This window comes from Bubalus bubalis, chromosome 12 (genome assembly GCF_019923935.1).
Source record: "Bubalus bubalis isolate 160015118507 breed Murrah chromosome 12, NDDB_SH_1, whole genome shotgun sequence".
Lineage (NCBI taxonomy): Eukaryota > Metazoa > Chordata > Mammalia > Artiodactyla > Bovidae > Bubalus > Bubalus bubalis.
In genome coordinates this window covers 99,293,472-99,313,672 of record NC_059168.1, presented here as the reverse complement: position 1 = coordinate 99,313,672, position 20,201 = coordinate 99,293,472, and the positions used below count along the sequence as shown (strand labels likewise).

Below are 20,201 nucleotides of genomic sequence, written 5' to 3'. Positions count from 1 at the left end.
TGAGGACAGGAGGCCTGGCGTGCTGCAGACCATGGGGTCGCAAAGAGTCGGACACGACTGAGCGACTGAACTAACTAACTAGACAGAATGAGTGAAGGTTCTGGAAGAAACTCTGGGGCACAAACCCAGGTCCACATAAGGGAGTGTTTATAAAAGAGTGTGAGTGCCCTATCTTCACCATCCCAGCCTCCATCCTTTCCTGCTTTTCTTGTGCTGCCTCATTTATTCACTCCTTAGACTCTAAACTCCACCAGGGCGGCAGTGGATTCTTTCTTTACCATGTGCCCAGCATGTAATTCCATGCCCGGCACACAGAGGTGTCAGCAACTCCCCCATGAAGGAAAACTCTGAGAGCAGCAGGCAGCCGATCCACGCCCCCTTCCATGTGGTCTGGCCAGTCCCCTCCTGGCCCTGGCCTCTGTTTCTCCCTCTCTGAATAAGGAGTGTTGTGTGCCACCCCGAGTCTGAGCTCAGGTGAGCTGCTGGGCTCCTGCTGGGCCTTGCTGGGCCAGGGAAGGGGCCCTAACACCCAAGGGGCAGTGACGGGGAGGGTGGACACTGTGAGGTTCATCTTTCCCATTTCCCATAAATGCATCTACCTTGAAAGCAGGTCCCTCAGGTCTTTCTCCATACCTGCCTGTTTCCCCTCATTCTCCTGATTCTGGTCACTCGCCAAAACCATTCCTTCTCTAGAAGTTTCTCTCATCAGGGCCAGGCAACCACAGTGGCACTCTGCTGGATGGCAGGAGGGGATCTGAGGCTCCAGCCCGGTTTCCCTGTCCCCCCTTCCATCTCCCTCCCTGCCTCCGTGGAGGTCACAAGTCTTCCTCCTTGCAAGGCAGCCCCCCAAACAGACAATGCCTGCTACTTGTCAGGAACCCCAAGCCAACCCCACTCCAGGGCTTAGCGCAAAGTGCACTACGGTCTCAGTTTGCAGGAAGGGCATGACCGGGACACTCAGTTGGGGAGCGGACTCACCTCAAAGATGAGTTGCACCAACCAAAGCTCAGTTCATTCCCAAACGCAGCCCAGCAGGAACCTGGCAGCCCTGAAATGACATCCACTGGGACACATCTGAGTTTCTGCAAGACACTTTCAGTGTCATTTTACAGATGAGAAAGCTGAGACTCCCGAAAGAAGTGACCTCAAGGTTCTGGTGCCATTCAAGCCACCAAATACTCCTGAGGCCCTGGAGGGTTGATGGGGGTGGGAGGGGTTGGGACAGCCGCACCTGTGAGTGTGGCTGTTCAAAGCCCAGGTGCCTGTGACCTGCGGGTGAGAAGGCGAGGCCTGGAGTGGCTCTAGTGGGAGTGTGGACAGCTCCTGGCACAAACAGGGGCGGGTATTCATTTGAGAGGACCTTGATGGAGTGGGGCAGTGTTGGCCATGGGGGGAGCTTCCCTTGTGGTCCAGTGCTTAAGACTCCACACTTCCAATGCAGAGGCGCAAGTTCGATCCTTGGTTAGGGAACTAAGATCCCACAAGCCGCATGGCTTAGCCAAAAAACAAATGTTGCCCGTGGGAAGGGATCAAGGTTGAGCAAGAATTGGTGCAAGGCCTGGATTGTGCTGGAATGGAGGAGAAGGGGGATGGGTCCCTGTCCTCACTGGAGTTGGGGAGGGTAAATACCATGGGGAGGAGGCAAGACTAGAGGCTGTAGGAGCTCACGGGAGGGGCACCACTGTGTAAGGTGTGTGTGTGAATGTGTGTGCATGTGTTGCGTGGTCAGGGCATGTAAGGTGTGCACACTGAATGGTCCATGTGATGTGTGCGGGTGTGTGTCTGCAGTCTACGGCATGTAGAGTGTGTAAATGTGCAAGTGTGTGTGTGTATGTGTGAGCCTTTGTGTCTGTGATCTGTGTAATGCAGTGTGCCTGCGCCTGTGTGCGGTGTGGTCTGTGTAATATGTGTGTGTGTGTGTGTGTGTGTGTGTGTTATGGGGCGGTTGTAACTAGGACACTCCCCAGGGGAAGAGCTAAGGAGAGATGGCGGAGATGTTAACCAGAAACAGGAGAGAGGAGAGAGGGGGTGTTCCTGGCAGAGGAAGGGAAGAGCACGTACAAAGGCCTCTAGGCAAGAAGAGGCGCCCCTAGCTCTGGAGCACTTGAAAGAGTCTTAGTGAAGCTGGGTGGGGGGGCGGGTAGGGAGAGGCAGGGATTCGGGGTGAATCTTTCTCTGATGTTTGAGGGGGAGTGTGTGGGCAGGAGTGGGGAGGTGTGGGCAGGAGCGGGCTGTGGGTCAGGAGGGCTCAGCCACACGGACACACACGGGCCCACGGGAAGGGCAGGCCTGGACCCAGGAGAGACGCTGGGTGGCCCTGGGGGTGCGTGTGGGGAACAGCCTGAGCCACAACCACCCATCTGAGAAGCTGTGTGGTCCGGGATCCCAGACCTAATCCCTGCTCAGCCCCAGAGAGCAGCAGCCAGAAGGGTCTTCGTTTCCATCTATCTACTGGGCCCTGAGGTTATAGGCCAAAGACCCAAGGAAGAGCCTAAGAGTGGCCATGCTTTGGGTACAGTCTCCCTACGTCTCTGGTGGGGTGGGCATTTGCTAGCAAGCATCCCCAGCACCCAGGAGGCCGGGGAGGCGGAAGGTGGCAGCTCTGGCACAGGGCCCAGCTGTCAGTGCCTGCCTTGAGGCTGCAGAGCAAGGTGTGGGGGACAGGGGGCCGAGAGCCAGCGAGCTGAACCCAGGTCCTCAGACTCCAAATGGGCCCACTCACTGGATACGGTGCTAACAGCTGCCCCCTAGCCTTCACACTGCATGGTCTTTTCTTATTGGAGCCTTTTCTTATTTCTGACTTGATTTTCAGCCCTGCTTTTAGAGATGAGAAAACTGGCCTAGACTCACCCCCCGCCCCCCACCGTGGGCCTGCTACAGAACATGCCCCTCCACCCACCTTGTTAGGTCTGCCCGCTCAGCAGATGCCCCAATGGGTCCTCAGCCCTAGGTCGTTAAGAGCGTGTGGCAAGGCAGAAAGGACTTGGGCCCAGAAACCCAGCTCTGCTGCCCATGTGCTGTGTGACTTTGGACGAGTCCCTTCCCATCTCTGGGCCTGGGGTCACCCAGCAGTACAATGTACTTACTGAGTCTGGGAAGATTCGTGGAGCACCTGCTAAGTGGCAGGTGAGGACACGTGAGTTCAGAAAGCCTAAAGGACTTGCCCAAGGTCAAGGCGATTTGAGACTGGAACCCCAGAGTGTGCCCTACCGGCGCCCCAGCCGACTCCACAGCCCCCAGGAGCGCCGCCCCCACCCCTGCTGCCCGCAGCGTGGGGTTCAGGGGCCCCACGCGGTTCCGGACCGTGTCAGCCTGAATTCAGGCCGGGGCCCCGCGGGGCTCAGCTCTGCACAAACAGACGGCGCGGGCCGGGCCGGGGGCGGCGATGACTCAGGGCCCCGAGACGGCCGGGAAGCGGAAAGTTTTGTGCCGATGACATCACCGGGCCGCGAGGGCGGGAGGGGGCCGGCTCCGGGAAACGGCGGCCTGGCGGGCGGCCCGGCCTGGGGCAGGGCGCGGGTGGGAACGCGGGGCCGCCACGCTCGGCCGCGCCGAAAAAGATCCCAGACCCCGGCCCCGGCCCCCAGCTCTCCCCCACCCTCCCGGCCCCGGAGCCTGATCGCCCGCGAGGAGCGGGTTCCACCCCGCCTGCGAAGACGCCGCGCTCCCCAGCGCTCCGGAGGCACCGCATCCATCCTGCCGCGTCCCTGCATTTTAATTACCGCCATATTAATATTCATGAGCCGGGACTCAGGGGGACCGCGGGCTGTCATTTCCCTCGCCCGCGCAGCACCCCCCCCCCCCACCCCGCACCCCTCTTCCCCGGCGGAGTCGCGGGTTTTCTCCCTCCCGCTCCCAGCCCCGCCCGCTCCAACTGTCGGTGCCCAGCCGATGTGGGGTGTGTGTGAGGGAGCGTGAGTGTGAGCAGGTGTGAGTGCCCTGGGCAAGGGTGAGGGTCGTCGGGAGGGAAGGGCCGGGACACACGGCAAGGGGCTGAGTGTGAGGGTGGGGTGTGCTTGCAAGGTGTGAGTGTGTGTCTGCTTGTGTGAACGTGCATGCCTGTGGGAGCATGGGCCTGCGTGCACATGCCTAACCGTGTGCATGCCTCTGCGTGTGCACGCGTGTGCGCATGCTGGTCCGTGGATCCCCGGGCAGTCCCAGGGGCTGTTTGCCAGTCAGAGGGGGGAATCTGCTGTGTGCGAGGTCTGGCCTGGGGCAGGGAGAGGGGGTCACAGGATCTGACTATATAAGTGGGGAAACTGAGGCCTGGGGAGAGGCTGGGGCTGGTGCAAAGTCACCCCCGGAAGTGGGTGGCCCGGCAAACCGGTGCCTCGGGGGCTCCATCAGGCCCCTTAGCACACCAGAACACTGAGGCACTGGTCTAGCTAGTGAGATGTTTGAGTCCACAGACCCAGCTTTAATGCCCACTGTGGAATTGTGTGTGGGGGTCCCCGCTGGGGATTCTGGGGGCACCTGAAAGTTCCTCAGTGCTGTGAATACCCAGGGATCAGAGGGTGCATCACCAGAGACAAAGCGGCTTCACCATGGTGCTCCCAGTCCCCATCCCTTGCCTCTTGGCCCCTTGAAGCCTGCCTGCAGACCCGCCTCTCCCAGGCTCACAGAACCCAAGCAGTTTTGCCTCACAACGGAGCAGGCAGACAGACTTCAGGCTCCTGGTCCTCCTCCCTGGGCCTGGGATCAGGCAGTCACTCAGTCATCCACCCAACCAACGTGCAAGCGGCCATTGTGTGCCAGTTACCATTCTCGGCACTGGGGATTCTCTTGAGTTTAGGAAGAACCACACCACTCTGCTCCCAGAGCTGGTTGTCTCCACCCCGGGGTGGGGGGTTCTCTGGGCTCTCAGGGGAGGCTTTTGTCTCTCTGTGCGCATGCTCACTGGGTGTAGGCGTCTAGGGCCCCTGTGCACGGAACATAACCCCCCACCCCCAGCCTTGCCACAGAGGCCCAGTTGCACACACACTGGGAGGGCCTGGCTATCGTGTTGGGCTAGTGGAGAGCCGGCCAGACACTGCTAGGCAGTCTGGATCTCTGCTTCCCTCTCCTTCTGGAACTTGTCCTTCTCCTGGCCTCTAAGCCAACTAGTCACAGGGGTGGCCCATCGGTCTCTTCCTGGGTGAGCCAAGGACTTCCTCCTTCTCACGTCCACCCTGCCCCAGTCCTGCCCTTCTGAGTACCCAGAACAAGCTGACTGTCCCCTCCCCTTTGCCCAGGCAGGGCTGGGTTGGAACTCATGTCCCAGCCGTGTCCCCTGAGTTTTTTCCCCCCTTCTCGGGGAGCTCTGTGGGAACACAGATCAGGGGACAGGAGGTACAGTTTGGGACTCTCTGGGAAGGAAGTCAGGGTTTGGCTGGGCTCCACCAGTGAAGTAGGAGTTCGCCTGGTAAATGGCGGGGAGGAGGAGGAGGAAAGGCATCCCAGGCAGAGAATGGCTCGGGGCGGGGGGGCGGTGACTGTATCCCCTCTTCTAGAAACCAGAGCAGGCCAAAGGCAAGAGATCTGGGGAGACAGGAGGGGTGGACTTTCTCCTGAAGAGCCCAAGGCAGGACAGCCTAGTGGTCAGGACTCCCGGGTGAGCCCATCCTAGGTGAGAATCCCACTCCCCCTGCACTGTGAAGCTTGGGCAAGACACCGAGCCCCTTTTCCGCATCTGTCCATTGGGAAGAGTAACACTTTTTTCTCCTTTTTCTGCTGGATTCTATTCAGATTAAGAGACACTTGTCCCTAAAACACCCAGCACAGTGCCAGTGCTCCTACAGGGGACAGTCTGTCCTCAAAGACAGAGGGAGGCCCCTGGGATAACTGTCCCCATTTAGCCCAGAAGGGGATTTAAGGCTCAGCCTGTGTCCCACAAGGGGGAGGAGTTTGGGAGGGACAGTCTTCTGGGGCGAGCAGGGACAGACTGAAGCTGTCAGTCAGGGGAGGCTCAGGCTCCAGGTGAGAGGATGGTCTCCAGGTCCCACGGCCCTGGCCCCACTTGTCTCTGAGAAGATGCTGCCAGATCACCCATCACTCAAGCTGCCGGAAAGCCGGGAGTCAAGAGAGGTGGCCTGGGTCCACCAGTCCTGGCTCAGTCCTGCTGCAGCCTCCCACATCCCTCCCAGCTCTCCTCTCTCCTTTGAAAGTTGGCTTCTTTTTTTTTTTTTTTTTGGAGTAGTTATACCTAGACAAGGCAAAAAAAAAAAAATTGAAGGAAACACTATAAAAGTTCCCACGGTGCATCCTGAGCTGTCCTTCTGGTCTTCTGGGTGTAGGTTTCCAGGACATTTCCCTGCCTAGAGAACTGCCTTTTTCCAACTCCTATGGGATAGTACCCACCTCCACTCAAAGACCTGCAGAGGCTCCCACGTGTATACAGCAAAGGCAGCTCTTCCAAGGCTTTCAGCAACACTACCTTCTCCCCTCAAGCTGCCATGCCTTTGCCCTTGCTATGCCAGCCTCCAGGGGCCTCTGCCAAAACTCTACATTGCTCCAGACCAGACTTCCTTGTTGTCAGGCATCTGCCCCCTCTCTCAGCTCCTGCCCTTCTAGCCCCTCACCTCTCTCCTGGTGCCCCACAGCTCCAGGGGTCTTCATGGTGGTTCTTTTCAAATCTAGTTTTCACAAGACAGTCATCAGAGTCATGCGTTCTCACTCGACTATGGGCTTCTCCGCACATTCTTCCTTTTGTTGCCACCTCCCTCAATGTCTTACACATAGTAGGTGCTTGAAAAAAAAATTTCTTTTTAAGTGTTCAATTTGGTTTTTCTTTAGGGATTCAGTCTCCAAGACAGCAGATCCGGGTTTAAATCCTGACTCTCTCATTTCCTAGCTGTGTGTCCTTGAGAAATTCAGTCGACCTCTCTGAGCCTCCATTACTTCATCTGGAAAATAAAGTCAATACTAACACCTCCCTCCACGAGTAACAGTGAGATGACAGTGTGTGTAAAACACCCAGCACTGGGCTGAAGCAGAGAGCTGCTGACATGTTCTACTCACGGGAGTTGTTCAGTCCTATTCTGTCTCATTCAGACTTGCCCAAGGTCGACGGTCAGGTCGAGGGCAGTGCTGGGACTCGACCCCTGTCTCTGCCCACTCCAGGGCACCTGACTGACTTCTAATGAGTGAGACTCACAGATCACTGTCTGTTTAGTAGATAAGGGGAGAACAGGGTAGAGAGAGGCCGAGTTGTGACCCCCGGTCATACAGCCCTGTGAGCAAAGTAAGGGTCAGCCTGTCTGCCAGGTCCCTGGTGGGTTCTCTGGGCCCCTTCTCCACAGCCTCAGTGAGACCCACCACCCAGATCGGGGGCCTCTGGTCCTCCTGGGGGGCCAAGGGATCAGCAAAGAGGGCCTCTTGGTGGCCTGATGGCCCCCACAATCAGGAAGTCACTAAAGCAAAGAGTCCCCACTTGTGGGATGCTCACAGGGACCCTGTTATCCCGTCTTCCAGGGGCTCACTCACACACCTGGGGTACAGGGGCTTGCCAAAGGAGGGGTACGACCAGCATCCTTCCCGCCCAGACCTCATTGACCAGCGCGGGACAATGAGCTCTTGCCTGGGCTGCGGCAGCCCTGGGGCTGGAGCTGGAAGCTGGGTACTGCTCAGGATCAGGGTCAGAGCCCCTTTGCAGAACATCTGGGGGCTCTTCCCCAGCCCTGGCCCCCGCAGAGCCTGCCCAACTGCGCCTCTGAGCCGCACCCAAACTCTTCCGGGCTTTGCCAGGGAGACTGGAAATTTCTGCCCAGCAGCTTCTCTGGGAGGATTTCGACACTCAGCTCAGTGGGGGACTGGGAGGAGCCAGGCTGCTCCCGGCTCAGCGTTCTCACGGCTCTGCTTGGGGGGAATGGGAGGGGGACTTCGCTAGGCCTTGGTGAGTCCTTCAAAAATAATTGTAATAACAGTCAACCGGTTCCAACAACAGTGACCCTGTACTGAGTGCTTACTGAGTGCCAGACTCTGTGCTAAGTCAAGACTGGCACCGTATCAGTGCCATAGCCCAGGCGAGGCTGGCACTGTTACTAACCCATCTCACAGACGAGCAGGAGAAGCAGAGTGGTGAAGGCGGCCATTGAGGCTACAGAGGCAGAAGCCGAGGCCGGGCCTGTGATATTCCGGAGCCCAGGAGGTGCAGGTCACTAGCTGGTTGGGAGCAGGCAGGGCTGGAAGACACCCAGGGGTGCCTGGGGTAGGAGAAACACTGGGAGCCACTAAAGGCAACTCTGATACTCAAACAACAACTATGGCTCGACCAGAAACTGCAGCTCAGGTGAAGGCATGCTTGGACCCTGCGTCTCTGTTAGCAGCCTCCTGGCGGTACACTGGGACCCCTGGAGACCTCAAGGGGTCTGGAAACCTCGCCCCAACCAGTCCTGGTAAACCAGTAATTCCAGACCCCTCCCATCCCTGCCTGGCTCTGGGGCTGGGGGCGTCTGATCCTGTGAGGTCAGATGCTTCAGGCTTGCTTTTTGCTTTCTGGAAAAGTGCGCAGTCCAATTCACCCTGAGGGTAAGGTGCCCCTACAGAGCGCCTCGCCCTCGGCTCCCAGGGCTGTCACCAGCCTCCAAGTCACAACCAGGGGAGAGGGGCGAAGGGAGAATCTCAGGACTCGGGCAAAGAAATGGGGTGGCCGGAGGGAGGTGGGGGTTTCGGACACCCGGGCCAGGCAGCAGAGCGACCCGCCGCCGCAGTGATGACCCTCCCTGGACTCAGGTCCCCCACCCATTAAACGGGCCCTTCCCTCCCCGGCAGCTGGGGATTCAGTGAGCTCCCGGGGAACAGCGTAAGGGGTAATAACGGGGCCACCCCAGGCCCAGCTCCCCGCTCCTTCCTTGTCCCGCCGGGCGCCTCTCCCCGCCCCCGGGGCCAGGCCGCCGAGGGCGATGCGTGCTGGGCGCGGCGGCGGCGCGGGCCCAGGCGCCCAGTTCAGCGGAAAGGAATGTCTTGCTCGGCGGGGGAGGCCGCGGGCCCTCGAGGCCGTACATGTAAACCCGGCCGCCCTCCCCGGGCCTCATTTATTGCGGCTCTAAAGCCGGGCTCGTTCCGCCAGCCGGGCTGCTCGCCGGGTCGGCGGCATGACTCACCCCCGCGCTCCGCCGCCTGCTCCCGCCCCCCCACCCCCCCGCCCCAACCCCGGCCCCTCCCGGCCGCCGCCAGCAGACCCTCTGACAAAGTGGGCCCAAAGTCGGGGAGGGTCTCTCCGTGGGGATGCGCGCGCCCCTGCCGCCGGAGCCCGCCGCCCCGCCCCCACCCGTTGCGGCGCCCCCTCCTCTCCCCCTCCTCCCCTCCCCGGGCCGCCCGCCCGTTCCCTCCCCTCCCCCGCTCCATAACTCAAAAGCTTGTCAAGCTGGTTCCAGACTCCTGGCGCCGGGCTCCGCTCCAGGAAAGAAAAAAAGGAAAAAGAAAAAGGGAAAAAGCCGGCGCGAGGGAGCGAGAGGGAGAGAGAGGGAGAGAAAAAGGCCCGTAGAGCCACACTGCGCCCCCGGGCCCCGTCCCCCTGCCCCCACCAACCCTGCTGGGGAACCCCCGCACCCTGGGGGGCAGAGGGCGCGCGCGCAACACTGATCAATTATTTATGGGCGAATCAATTATTCAGCTGCCCCGGGAAGGGGAGGGGCGGGGTAAGGCCGAGGAGCTGGAGGGCGGCTGCGGAGACCACCCCGCCTGACTGGGGTCGCGGCTCACCCGCTGGGCCTCGGGGGGTCGGGAGGCATCCCCACGCCGGGGGTCCTGTTGTGAGAAAACTGCCTCGGGGTGGGCTCCAGGAGGAGCGCGGGGGAATCCGCGGAAACAACAGAGACAACTCAGAAACATCCCAATTAGACCGGGAGGCCGGGGGTTGAAAAGAGCTGACTGGGGCTGGGGGGTGGCGTGGCAAGAGCCTGGCTGCGAATTCTTTCCTTTCTGACTTCATTCGTTCCCTTCTCTTTTGCGAGCCCACTAGGGTCCCCTGTGCCCAGAGCCGAGGATGGCCGGTGGCAGAAGAGGGTTAAGAGCAGGAATTCGGAGTTCCGTTCAGTCGCTCAGTCGCGTCTTTTTCGTGGCTCTCTGCGACCCCGTGGACTGCGGCGCGGTCAGGCTCCCCTGGAGTTAGAGCTGGGTCGGGTTCTGGGTCTGTACTGTGTTCTCCCCGGCTCTGTGCCCTTAGGCAAGGGACTTGCCCTCTCTGAGCCTCCACTCTGTCATCTGCTGGGTGGAGAAGAGCAGAAAGATAACGTGAAAGACGTGGGTGTGAGGATTCAGTAAAATGGGCCCTTGGGCAAGGCCTGGCACCTAGTGGGGTGTAGGAGGGGAGATTCTTTCTTCACTTTGAGGGGAACATGCCAAGGCCCCCAATATCCTTCCCTCTCCCCTGCCCCCCAAATCTGGGCTGTGTGTCGGTCTCTCAGTTGTGTCCGACTCTTTGTGACCTCATGAACTGCAGCTCTCTAGGCTCCTCTGTCCATGGAGATTCTCCAGGCAAGAATACTGGAGTGGGTTGCCATGCCCTCCTCCAGGGGATCTTCCCAATCCAGGGATTGAACTCAGGTCTTCCTCATCGCAGGCGGATTCTTTACTGACTGAGCCACCAGGGAAGCCCATGCCCCGCCTACCCCAACTCTGGGTGCTGGATAACCTGCATCTTCCCTTGGCTTCAGACATTTGAAAGTCATTATCAAAACCAAGTCAACCCCAAGTTCTCTGTCCAGGGCTCTCACCTCTGGCAGGCTTCTCACTGCCTGGCCCTTCAAAGGCTAATGCCTAAGGCAGCCAGAGGGGTCTCCGTGAGCCTCAGTTGGATCTTCTTGCGCCCTACATCCTTCCCTCCTCTGTAGCCTCCTCCTCTCCCCACGTCCTTCATCCTCCTTCCAGCCTTCTCCTCCCTGCTTCCCATCTGCTGAAGAGGTTTGGAGCTCTGAGGCCCTGGGAGCCAGGGCTTGTCAGAATAGAAGTGGGTGCAGCTCTCGAGAAGGTCCTGGCCTCCCAGGACACACTGTTCAGGGCACCAATATATTTTCCAGAGCTCAGGAACTAAGCAGGCTTCTGTTTCCAGACTCAGGCTTGCCAAAGGGTTTACTGTCTTCTCACCAAATCTTACTGTTGTTTTTCAGTCGCTCAGTCCTGTCCGACTCTGCAACCCCATGGACTGCAGCACACCAGGCTTCTCTGTCCTTCAGTATCTCCCGGAGTTTGCTCACATTCATGTCCGTTGAGTCGGTGATGCTATCTAACCATCTCATCCTCTCCCACCGTCTTCTACAAATCTTACAACAGCTGTGTGAGGTGAACCTGGGCAGATCTAGGTTTCCTGAGGCCTGAAGCTTTTACCATCTTGGGGACCCTCTTTAAGAAAAATAACGCGAAGTTATGAATACACTGTTAAGCCCAGAGCCTTGACAGGAGTCCCTGAACCTGAAGCTTCATTATCTTCTGGTAAATCGCCACTGGAGGTGGGGGACATAATTATTCCTTTGTAGAGGTGGAAAGAAAGCTTTAGAGAGGGAAGTCGCTGGCCCAAGGTCACAGAGCTGGACAGAATGCAGCTGGGGTTCCAGCCCAGGTCTTACTCTAGGGGCAATACCCTGAACTGCCTCAGTGCATATACCACCCACCACCTCACCTTCTCACCTATGCCCACCATGGCTCCAGCCCAGGCAAGGTCAGGGAGAGCAGCCTTTTCCTCCAAGCCAGCCTGTGCCCTCCTTCTCAAGGCCCTCATGCCCCAGCACTCCAGCCTAGGAGACTTTCTGTCTTGTGACAACAACCACACAGTACCAGGAGGTAGATCTCTTCTGACCTTTCAGTTCCCACAGCTGTTCCTGCTCATTCCAGAACTCAGACTCCTCAAATGACCCCAAGGGAATGTCCCCTGTTAGGTGGTGAGCTCCCAGGGGCCGGGGCTGCCTCTGTCTTGTTTGGCAAAGCATTTTCAGCTTTCAGCACAGGGCAGGTATGGAGCAAACCATTAAAAGACATTTAGAAGTAACACCTATTCCCAGTTTCAGGAGGGGATGGGATGTTAGGGGCAGTGGAGACACTGTTAAACTGCAGACACCTGGGTCCCTCCAGACCTACTGAATCAGGCTCTCTGAACGTAGGGCCTGGGACTCTGCATTTTAGAACTCCCTCAGGTACAATCCCAAGCTCAGCAAAGTTTGAGACACCCAAAACATTATGTATCGACCAAGTCCCTCTCGCAAAGGGGACTCATCATACCTGGTGGTGGTTTAGTCAGCAAGTATGTCTTACTCAGAGTTGGTGATGGACAGGGAGGCCTGGTGTGCTGCAATTCATGGGGTCGCAAAGAGTCGGACACGACTGAGCGACTGATCTGATCTGATGTCTTACTCATGCTACCCCATGGACTGTAACCTGCCAGGCTCCTCTGTCCATGGCATCTTCTAGGCAAGAGTACTTGAGTGGATTGCCATTTCCTCCTCCAGGGAATCTTCCTGACCCTGGGATCAAACCCAGGTCTCCTGCATTGCATGCAGATTATTTACTCATTGAGCTACCAGAGAAGCCCCTCATCACACCTAATTCTGGCCAATTTTACCAGTGTACCAAGATCACCTTCAAGCTGAGAGCTAATTGTTTCTAATACTTATTAAAGATCAGTGGTGTCCCTGGGACTGGATCTGAGGTTTCAGATAGCTGACCTGACTGGACACTCACAAAAAGTCTTTAAGAAGTAGAGACAATTATTGTCCCCATTTTATAGATAGAGAAACTGAGGCCAGGTGAGGCAAAGCGACTTTTAGACGGACAAAGAAAGAAAAAAAGTAAAGTTGTTCAGTCGTGTCTGACTCTTTGCAACCCCATGGATGGTAGCCTGCCTGGCTTCTCCATGCATGGGATTTTCCAGGCAAGAATACTGGAGTGGGTTGCCATTTCAAGGCACTGGGGAACAAGGAGGTTGAAACAGGAGAGCTGTCTGCAGGACCACTGGTCTCAGCAGTGTAACTTACAAGGCTCTCTATAGATAAGAGTATATATTCACTGCCTGTGAATAGCTTGGAAAAATGTACAGTCACTACAGGGACCTCAGGCTAAGATGTGCAAAAAATTAGGTGACAGACCCCAAAGAAATCTAATCAAGTAAGCCTCTTCTTTCTGGTTATCTTTGGAGTCAGTGTTCTGGGGAATGTGTGTTTGCGGAAGGATTTGATGTGTTTGCTTCAGGCAAATCTTTGCCTTTTCTCTGCCTGCTGTTCTGGTACAAAGGGAAATGGCCAGGCCAACAGGAGGAGAGAACCTGGGCTGGCGGTGAGCAGGCAGGCTGGCACTGCAGGCCGGCGTGGCTCTCTGAGCTGTCTGCAGGACTCTATCATCTGATCCCCTGAGCCAGTGTTGTGTGCAAACACAGCCTCTTTTCTGCTCCACTCGTGTGATCAAGGCACTGGGGAGGCGTCCGCTGGGGAGGAGATGATTTAGTGGCCTCTGTTCCTGGTGCCTGAGGGACTAGTTGGGGCGGAGGATGTGGACTTACTCTGAGAAGACCCAGAAGGCAGAACTAGGGGAGGTCACCCAGAGAGGTGTTCAGCCTCACAAGGTAAACTAATTGTCAGGGCGGCCTTGTAGGTAGTGAGTATCCTACCTGGGGAGGTATTCAAGGACAGATAGGGTGTGTCTGTGTGTGTACAGAGCCATGACTCAGGAAGAGGATCGGCTGAGGCAACTTTGAGAGCTTTTTCCATACCGAGACTGGGAATTTCCATTCTTAATGTAGTTGACCAGCCCAAGTGAAGCTGATGGGAAAAATTAACACAGAGAGAAGGTGACCACAGGTTACAGTGCTCAGACTGGGAACCCACAGGCCCTGAAGAGGCACCCAAGGGATATGGAACCAAGCCCACAGCCCTTGGCCTTCCAACAAAACTGCCATTGCTTAACACTTGGACATGCTGCTTTCTCTTGCAGTCATCTGTAAATGCTCATTAGCCCTTCATGATAATGATTAATAATACTATTAGTGATAACCAACAATCAATAATCATAATATCCATAGCATGAACTGAGTACTTACTGAAGCAGACGCTGTATGTTTAAACCCATCTAACTGACATGACAATCCTATGAACAATGTCCTTACTTTTACTATCATTCCTATTTAACAGATGAGGACACTGAGTCTCAGAGAACTGACATGTGACCCAGACTCAGAGCCGTGCTGCCAACCATCTGTGGGGCTACTTCTACCCTCAGTGGCAGGGACCCTGGCCACTTCCCACGCCAGGGTTACAGAGCAGCAGAAACTGGCATGGGAACAGGGAGAGGGGGACCATCTTCTCCAACTCCCTCATTTTACACCAAGGGAAACAGGTGCCAGCGAGGGGAAGAGACGTCTCAGTGTCATCATCAAGTCCAAAGGCTGCTGGTTTCCTGGGTGGGCCCCCCACATGGGCTTCTCCTGTGCACTCCCACATCCTACTCCTCTTTCACAATGATATTTTAAAAGTTGTTAATGTTCGCATATTTGTAAGAAAACATTGTTAAAGAAATGAGAAGACCTGCCACGTGTGAAGCAGTTAAACTGTGTGCAGAGACTGTTTGCTTGCCTGTAATGGGGATAATAACAATGCTTCCCCACTGACCTCGCAGGAGGGGGTCACAGTTAAAGGTGACAGTGAATGTAAAGCAGCTGTTTTATAAACTGGAGGACACCGCCAGGGTGATCATCTTTGGATGCTGGGCATAGAGATTAGAAGTAAGTGCTGCAGCCCCTATCAGGAAAACCGACCAGCATTTAGGGCCCAGCGCCATCAGGTCTCCTAGTGTTAGATTCTCCCTGGAAAGCATCCCATTCATTTATTCATCCATCTGCCTGGAAATCATGTATTGAGCACCTGCTGTGTGCAGCAGTATGTCCAGCCCAGCAGCTTTGAGCCCAGGCTCCAGGTCAACTCCTCCCCGTCCTGGGTTCAGATCTCAGCTTCATCACTCTCCAACAGACATGGACCTCCCTCTGGGACCCTCTGTGTCTCCTGATAGGATGCCGTCCGGCTGCTCTAGCAGAACCCAGGGGACAGCAACTCACGGAGAGAAGGGCTGACTCCCTTCTCGGGTTAGTCTAGGGGGCTCTGTGCTGGGAGCTGGTCCAGGGCCTAGCCACTTTTTGTGTCTCTCATTCCATAGGGAATTGAAGTTAAGTGAAGTCGCTCAGTCGTGTCTGACTCTTTGCGACCCCGTAGACTGTAGCCTACTACGCTCCTCCATCCATGGGATTTTCCAGGCAAGAGTACTGGAGTGGGCTGCCATTTCCTTCTCCAGAGGATCTTCCTGACCCAGGGTTCGAACCCAGGTCTCCCTTACTGTAGGCAGACGCTTTACCCTCTGCACCACCAGGGAAGTCCCCCATAGGGAATTACCTCCATCCAAAAGGTGGAAGATGGCCACCACCTTCCCCTCCCAATTCTTTCCTGTGTGTTGGGAGGACCCGGGAGGTGGAGACTGCTCCTCCTCTTTCAGGGAGAGCTGGACAGCGCTTGGATCATCTCTCTCACATCCCATTGGCCAGAACTGACCACATGACCTGCCTTAGTTGCAAGGGATACTGGGAAATGTAGTATTTAGCCTGGCAGCCGTGTGCCTCATTAAAACCCTGGAGAGGGGGTTGCTATTACTAAAGGTGTGATAGCAGAATGGGTACTGGGCAGCAGCCAGCAGCCTCTGCCACGTAGGATTCAGGGAGGTACTTTGGGGAAGCACTCAACACAGGCCCAGGTATGTGGCTGGTGCTCGGAAACTGTGGACTCAGGAATACAGTGACCTGCTTAGACCGAAGCCCTGGGAACTGCTCTGGCTGTTAAGTGGGGGCCTCTACCCCATGCCCTGCATCCTCTAGATGATGGGGAGGAGCACTGAGAGACAGCAGTCCTCCACCCAACCCCTCAGGACTCCCAGCCCAGCCTGGGGAGGATCTCAGGTCTCCTCTCTCCCTTCAAAGGAAAAACAGGAAAGCAGCCTTGTCTTCAGAGCTTGGGGACATGGAGAGATGGGTGACATGGGGCCGTTGCAGCCCTGCCTCCATGGAGCATGGCAGCCTCTGCCAACCCAGAGCTCGAGGCTGGGGTCCACGTTTGCCGTGCTCAGGCTCTCAAACCCTGGGCAAAAGCCCTGGCAGGCATCTTTGTTCCACACCCTCTGAATGCAGCACCAGCTGGTTTGAGCTCAGAGAGACGTTCCCTCCCTGAATATTCCCCTCCGGACACGAAGCCCTTCTCAGCCTAAGGAGGACTGGTGGGTGACACAGGAAGGAGGAACACCACCTCCCGCGGCACTGTGTCCCCGTGGGTCCAGCGCACCCCTAGCCACGTTGCAGGAGGCTCTCCTTCAGAGGCTGGGTTTAGGCTCAGGAGCTGAGACACCCCCCCAAGCCACCCCCCATCAGACATACACTGGTTCTGCCTCTTAGCAGCTGCATGAGCTGATCTTTCCAATTACAATGATGATGATAAAGGCACCGGTTGCTCCATGTTATTGTAAAGATTTGTAAAATAATCCATGCAAGGTGCTTGTGGAGAGGAAGAGCTTAATGAAGAGTGTCTGTTCAGACCAGGGTGATGACTGTTATTTTCTTCCATCCATTCCTCCCCCTTTGCCCGCCCGCCACCTGTCCACACTTCCCTGCCGTCGACGCCCTCCTATCCCACCGTCTGCATGCTAAGGCTTCTTTGAGGCCCCCAGACTGGGCAGGTCCCCTGCATCCGCTAGCTTTGCATTGCAGCTTTCTCCTTCCCAGTACTTTCCAGAACGTGATGAATTCATTCCGGGTGGAGCACTGCCCTCCTGACCTGGAGTCCTGAGCCAGCAGAGACTGTGCCTATTTCATTCATTGGCATAGCCCTGGTGCCTGACACAGGGTGTGGTGGCATGGTGAGGAGCCCAGTGAATGCTCTCCGAATGAATGAATGAGGAAGTGAATCAATGGTTACATGAGTGATGAGGACATTTTGCCATCTGCCTGAGAATGTGTATTTAAGAGCAGAGTTCAGGGACTCAGAAAGACTAATTTTAATGTCAGCTCAGTCATTGACTTGCTGGTGACTTGGAACAAGATCCTGCTTATTTTTTATTTTTTCCATGCCCACCTCCTCCCTGCTTCTTTTTTTTAAATGTATTTATATATTTTATTTTTGGCTGCACTGGTTCTCTGTTGCTTTGCGTGGGCTTTCTCTAGTTGCAGCAAGCTACTCATCTTTGTGGCGTGCGGGCTTCTCATTGCTTTGGCTTCCCTCGTTGTGGAGTGCAGGCCCTAGAGCATAGGCTCAGTAATCGTGGTTCAAGGGGCTTAGTTGCTCTGCGGCATGTGGAATCTTCCTGGACCAGGGATCGAACTCATGTCCCCTGCATTGGCAGGCAGATTCTTAACCACTTGCCCCTACTTCTTCTTGAGTTTTAGTTTCCTCCTCTAGAAACTAACAACGCATCATAGAGTTGGCGAGGAGTCACTGGAGATCATGGGGAAATACTGCAGAGATATTGAGCTCCCAGTGCATAATAACTGCTTAGTAAGCACTGGTTGTAATAATTATTCATTTTTCTTTGTTTTTTTTTAATCGAAGTATGAAAGTGAAAGTCGTTCGGTCGTGTCTGACTCTTTGCAACCCCATGGACTATACAGTCCATGGAATTCTCTAGGCCAGAATACTGGAGTGGGTAGCTTATCCCTTCTCCAGTGGATCTTCCCGACCCAGGAATCGAACCGGGGCCTCCTCCATTGCAGGCTGATTCTCTACCAACTGAGCTGTAGATGATGTACAATATTATATAAGTTACAGGTCTCCAACGTAGTGATTCACAATTTTTAAATGTCCGGGGACGACAGAGGATGAGATGAGTCTGAGTGAACTCCAGGAGTTGGTGACGGACAGGGAGGCCTGGCGTGCTGCGATTCATGGGGTCGCAAAGAGTTGGACACGACTGAGCGACTGAACTGAACTGATGCTCCATTTATAGTTATTATAAAATATCAGCTAGTCCTAATTATTATTAATATTCTCCTTGAAACAACCAGTGGCGTTTACTCTGCATTTTTATGTCAAAGTTCCCTGGACTGACCCACTCTCCTTCACTACTGGAAAGCTCAGGAATAGTTGACAAAAGCTTTCATTCATTCGTTCATTCATTCATGCACACAGTGATTTGGCAAACACTTTCTGGGTGTTCTCCAAGTGCTGGGTTCAGAGCTGGTTGCTGGTGTGGGGAGTAGAAAGGAGGGTAGTGCAGGAGAAGAAAACCATCAAGTTCATCCTCTGGGCAAAGGGAAGTGGTGGAGACCCTCTGTCCACATCCTGTCACCCCCCACCCTGCCCATGGCCGGTCCATCTGTGTCCTTTTCCTGTGCCTCTTTCATCCTGGCTTGGGGAGGGGGCTCTGCACCCCCACCCACCAGCAGCCATTTCCTGCCCTTCTGTCATCTGCCTCCTTTGATCCTTTTGTCAAGAGACTCTTAGAAGCCTCCGAGCCGTTGGCAACCCTGGCAACCTCTTCTCCTGGGCTGGTGACCCCCGCAGAGGTTGGAGCCACGTGGGCTTCTCTTGGGATGCTGCCCTGGGAGGCAGATGGTTTCTGGCCTCATTCATTCATTCACTCATTCAGCATTCATCACTCATTCACAGGCTCCAGCCTGTGAGGGGCCCACACAGAGTAAAAGACAGCCCCGATCCCTGCCCTCATGGAGCTCCCAGCCCATTCTGAAGGGTGATGGATGTGCATTGCTGATAAGGAAACAGGCCTCCAAACACGGGCCTAGGGTCTTCACCTGGCACGAGCGCCCTCGCCCAGCTCAGAAGCTCAGCTGATGCTCTTTTCTTTTGACTGCGCTGGCTCCTGGTTGGGGAGCCCGGGCTCTGGAGCGTGGGCTCAGTAGTTGCTGCGTGAGGACTTAGTTGCTCCTTGGCATGTGTGATTGCAGTTCCCTGACCAGGGATCAAACCTGTGTTCCCTGCATTGGAAAGCAGATTCTTAACCACTGGATCACCAGAGACAGGGCTTCCCTGGTGGCTCAGACGGTAAGGAATCTGCATGCCAATGCAGGAGACCCAGGTTCAATCTCTGGGTTGGAAAGATCCCCTGGAGAAGGAAATGGCAACCCACTCCAGTATTCTTGCCTGGAGAATCCCATGGACAGAGAAGCCTGGTGTGCTACAGTCCATGGGGTCACAAAGAGTTGGCCACGACTGACCAGCTAACACTTTCCACCAGGGGAGTCCCTCCACTGATGCTTTTGAGGGGCTGCCATTTATTGAGGACTTACCACGTGCTGGGTGCAGTGGCTCAGCGGTTTGTGACCCCGCAGGAACCTGCTGACTCATCCCTCTAGCCCTGTGAGGGAGGGACGGTTATTCTCCCCGTTTTATAGATGAGAAGATGGAGGCACAGAGAGATGAAGAAGTCTGCCCGGGGCCCTGCGGCTTGTAGATGGCAGAGCTGGGTTTTGAGCCTTGTTTGACAGAGTTCAGCACCCATGCTGTTCTGTCCCCTGGTGAAAGAAGAAGGATGGGGTGCTCCAAGCATGAGGACCCTGGACTCACCTCTGCTACACAAGCTGGGGGACCCGCCCTTTCCACATTCTGGCCTCAGTAGTTCCAGTGGGTGGTTGGGTGGATGGGAGGGTGGGAAAGAGTCAGGAAAGAGGGTGGAGGCCCACCTCCAGGGGAGGCCCTTTGGAGGCAGCTGTGTGGACTTGAAGGGAGGCCTCCTTTCTGCCCCACCCGCTCCTGGGGCCTCCAGTAAGAGGGAGGAGGAGGAAGAGGGTAGCTGGTTGGCGGGGAGGATGGTGGGGTCATCTTGGAGTCAGGACTCGGGGGAGAAGTGGGCAGGGCAGTTTCTTCACACCCTGGGTCCCACACCTTTTCCTCCCCCAACGCAGAGGCGGCCAATCCATCCATCCCTCCACCCACCCACCCATCCATCCATTTATTCATTCACGCATTCATTCATTCACACACTCAGATACTGTGTGGGCAATAGGGTACACAGGTAGCCCAGTGTCTGTCCACAGTGAGCTTCCTGCGGGGCAGCTGACGACACGTGGAGAGCTCAGCACAAGGACGTTTGGGTGTGTTCAGCGCTGGGAAGCTGTGGAGTGAATGTCGTCGGGCTGGGGCCTCCTGCAGGAGCTGACGTTTGGGCTAAGATTGGAAGGATCAGTAACAAGAGCCCCACAGCACCATTTACAATAGCCAAGACACGGAAGCCACCTAAATGTTCATCGACAGAGG

At 56.0% G+C, this 20,201-nt stretch overlaps 1 long non-coding RNA gene across 1 annotated transcript; it reads left to right on the top strand.

The window, feature by feature from the left end:
• The first annotated feature begins 7,033 nt into the window (after positions 1 to 7,033).
• LOC123328664 lies at positions 7,034 to 14,490 on the top strand. Its single transcript, XR_006543656.2, has 2 exons — positions 7,034 to 8,372; positions 14,094 to 14,490. It is a non-coding gene; the product is annotated as an uncharacterized LOC123328664 (long non-coding RNA).
• The last annotated feature ends 5,711 nt before the right edge of the window (positions 14,491 to 20,201 follow it).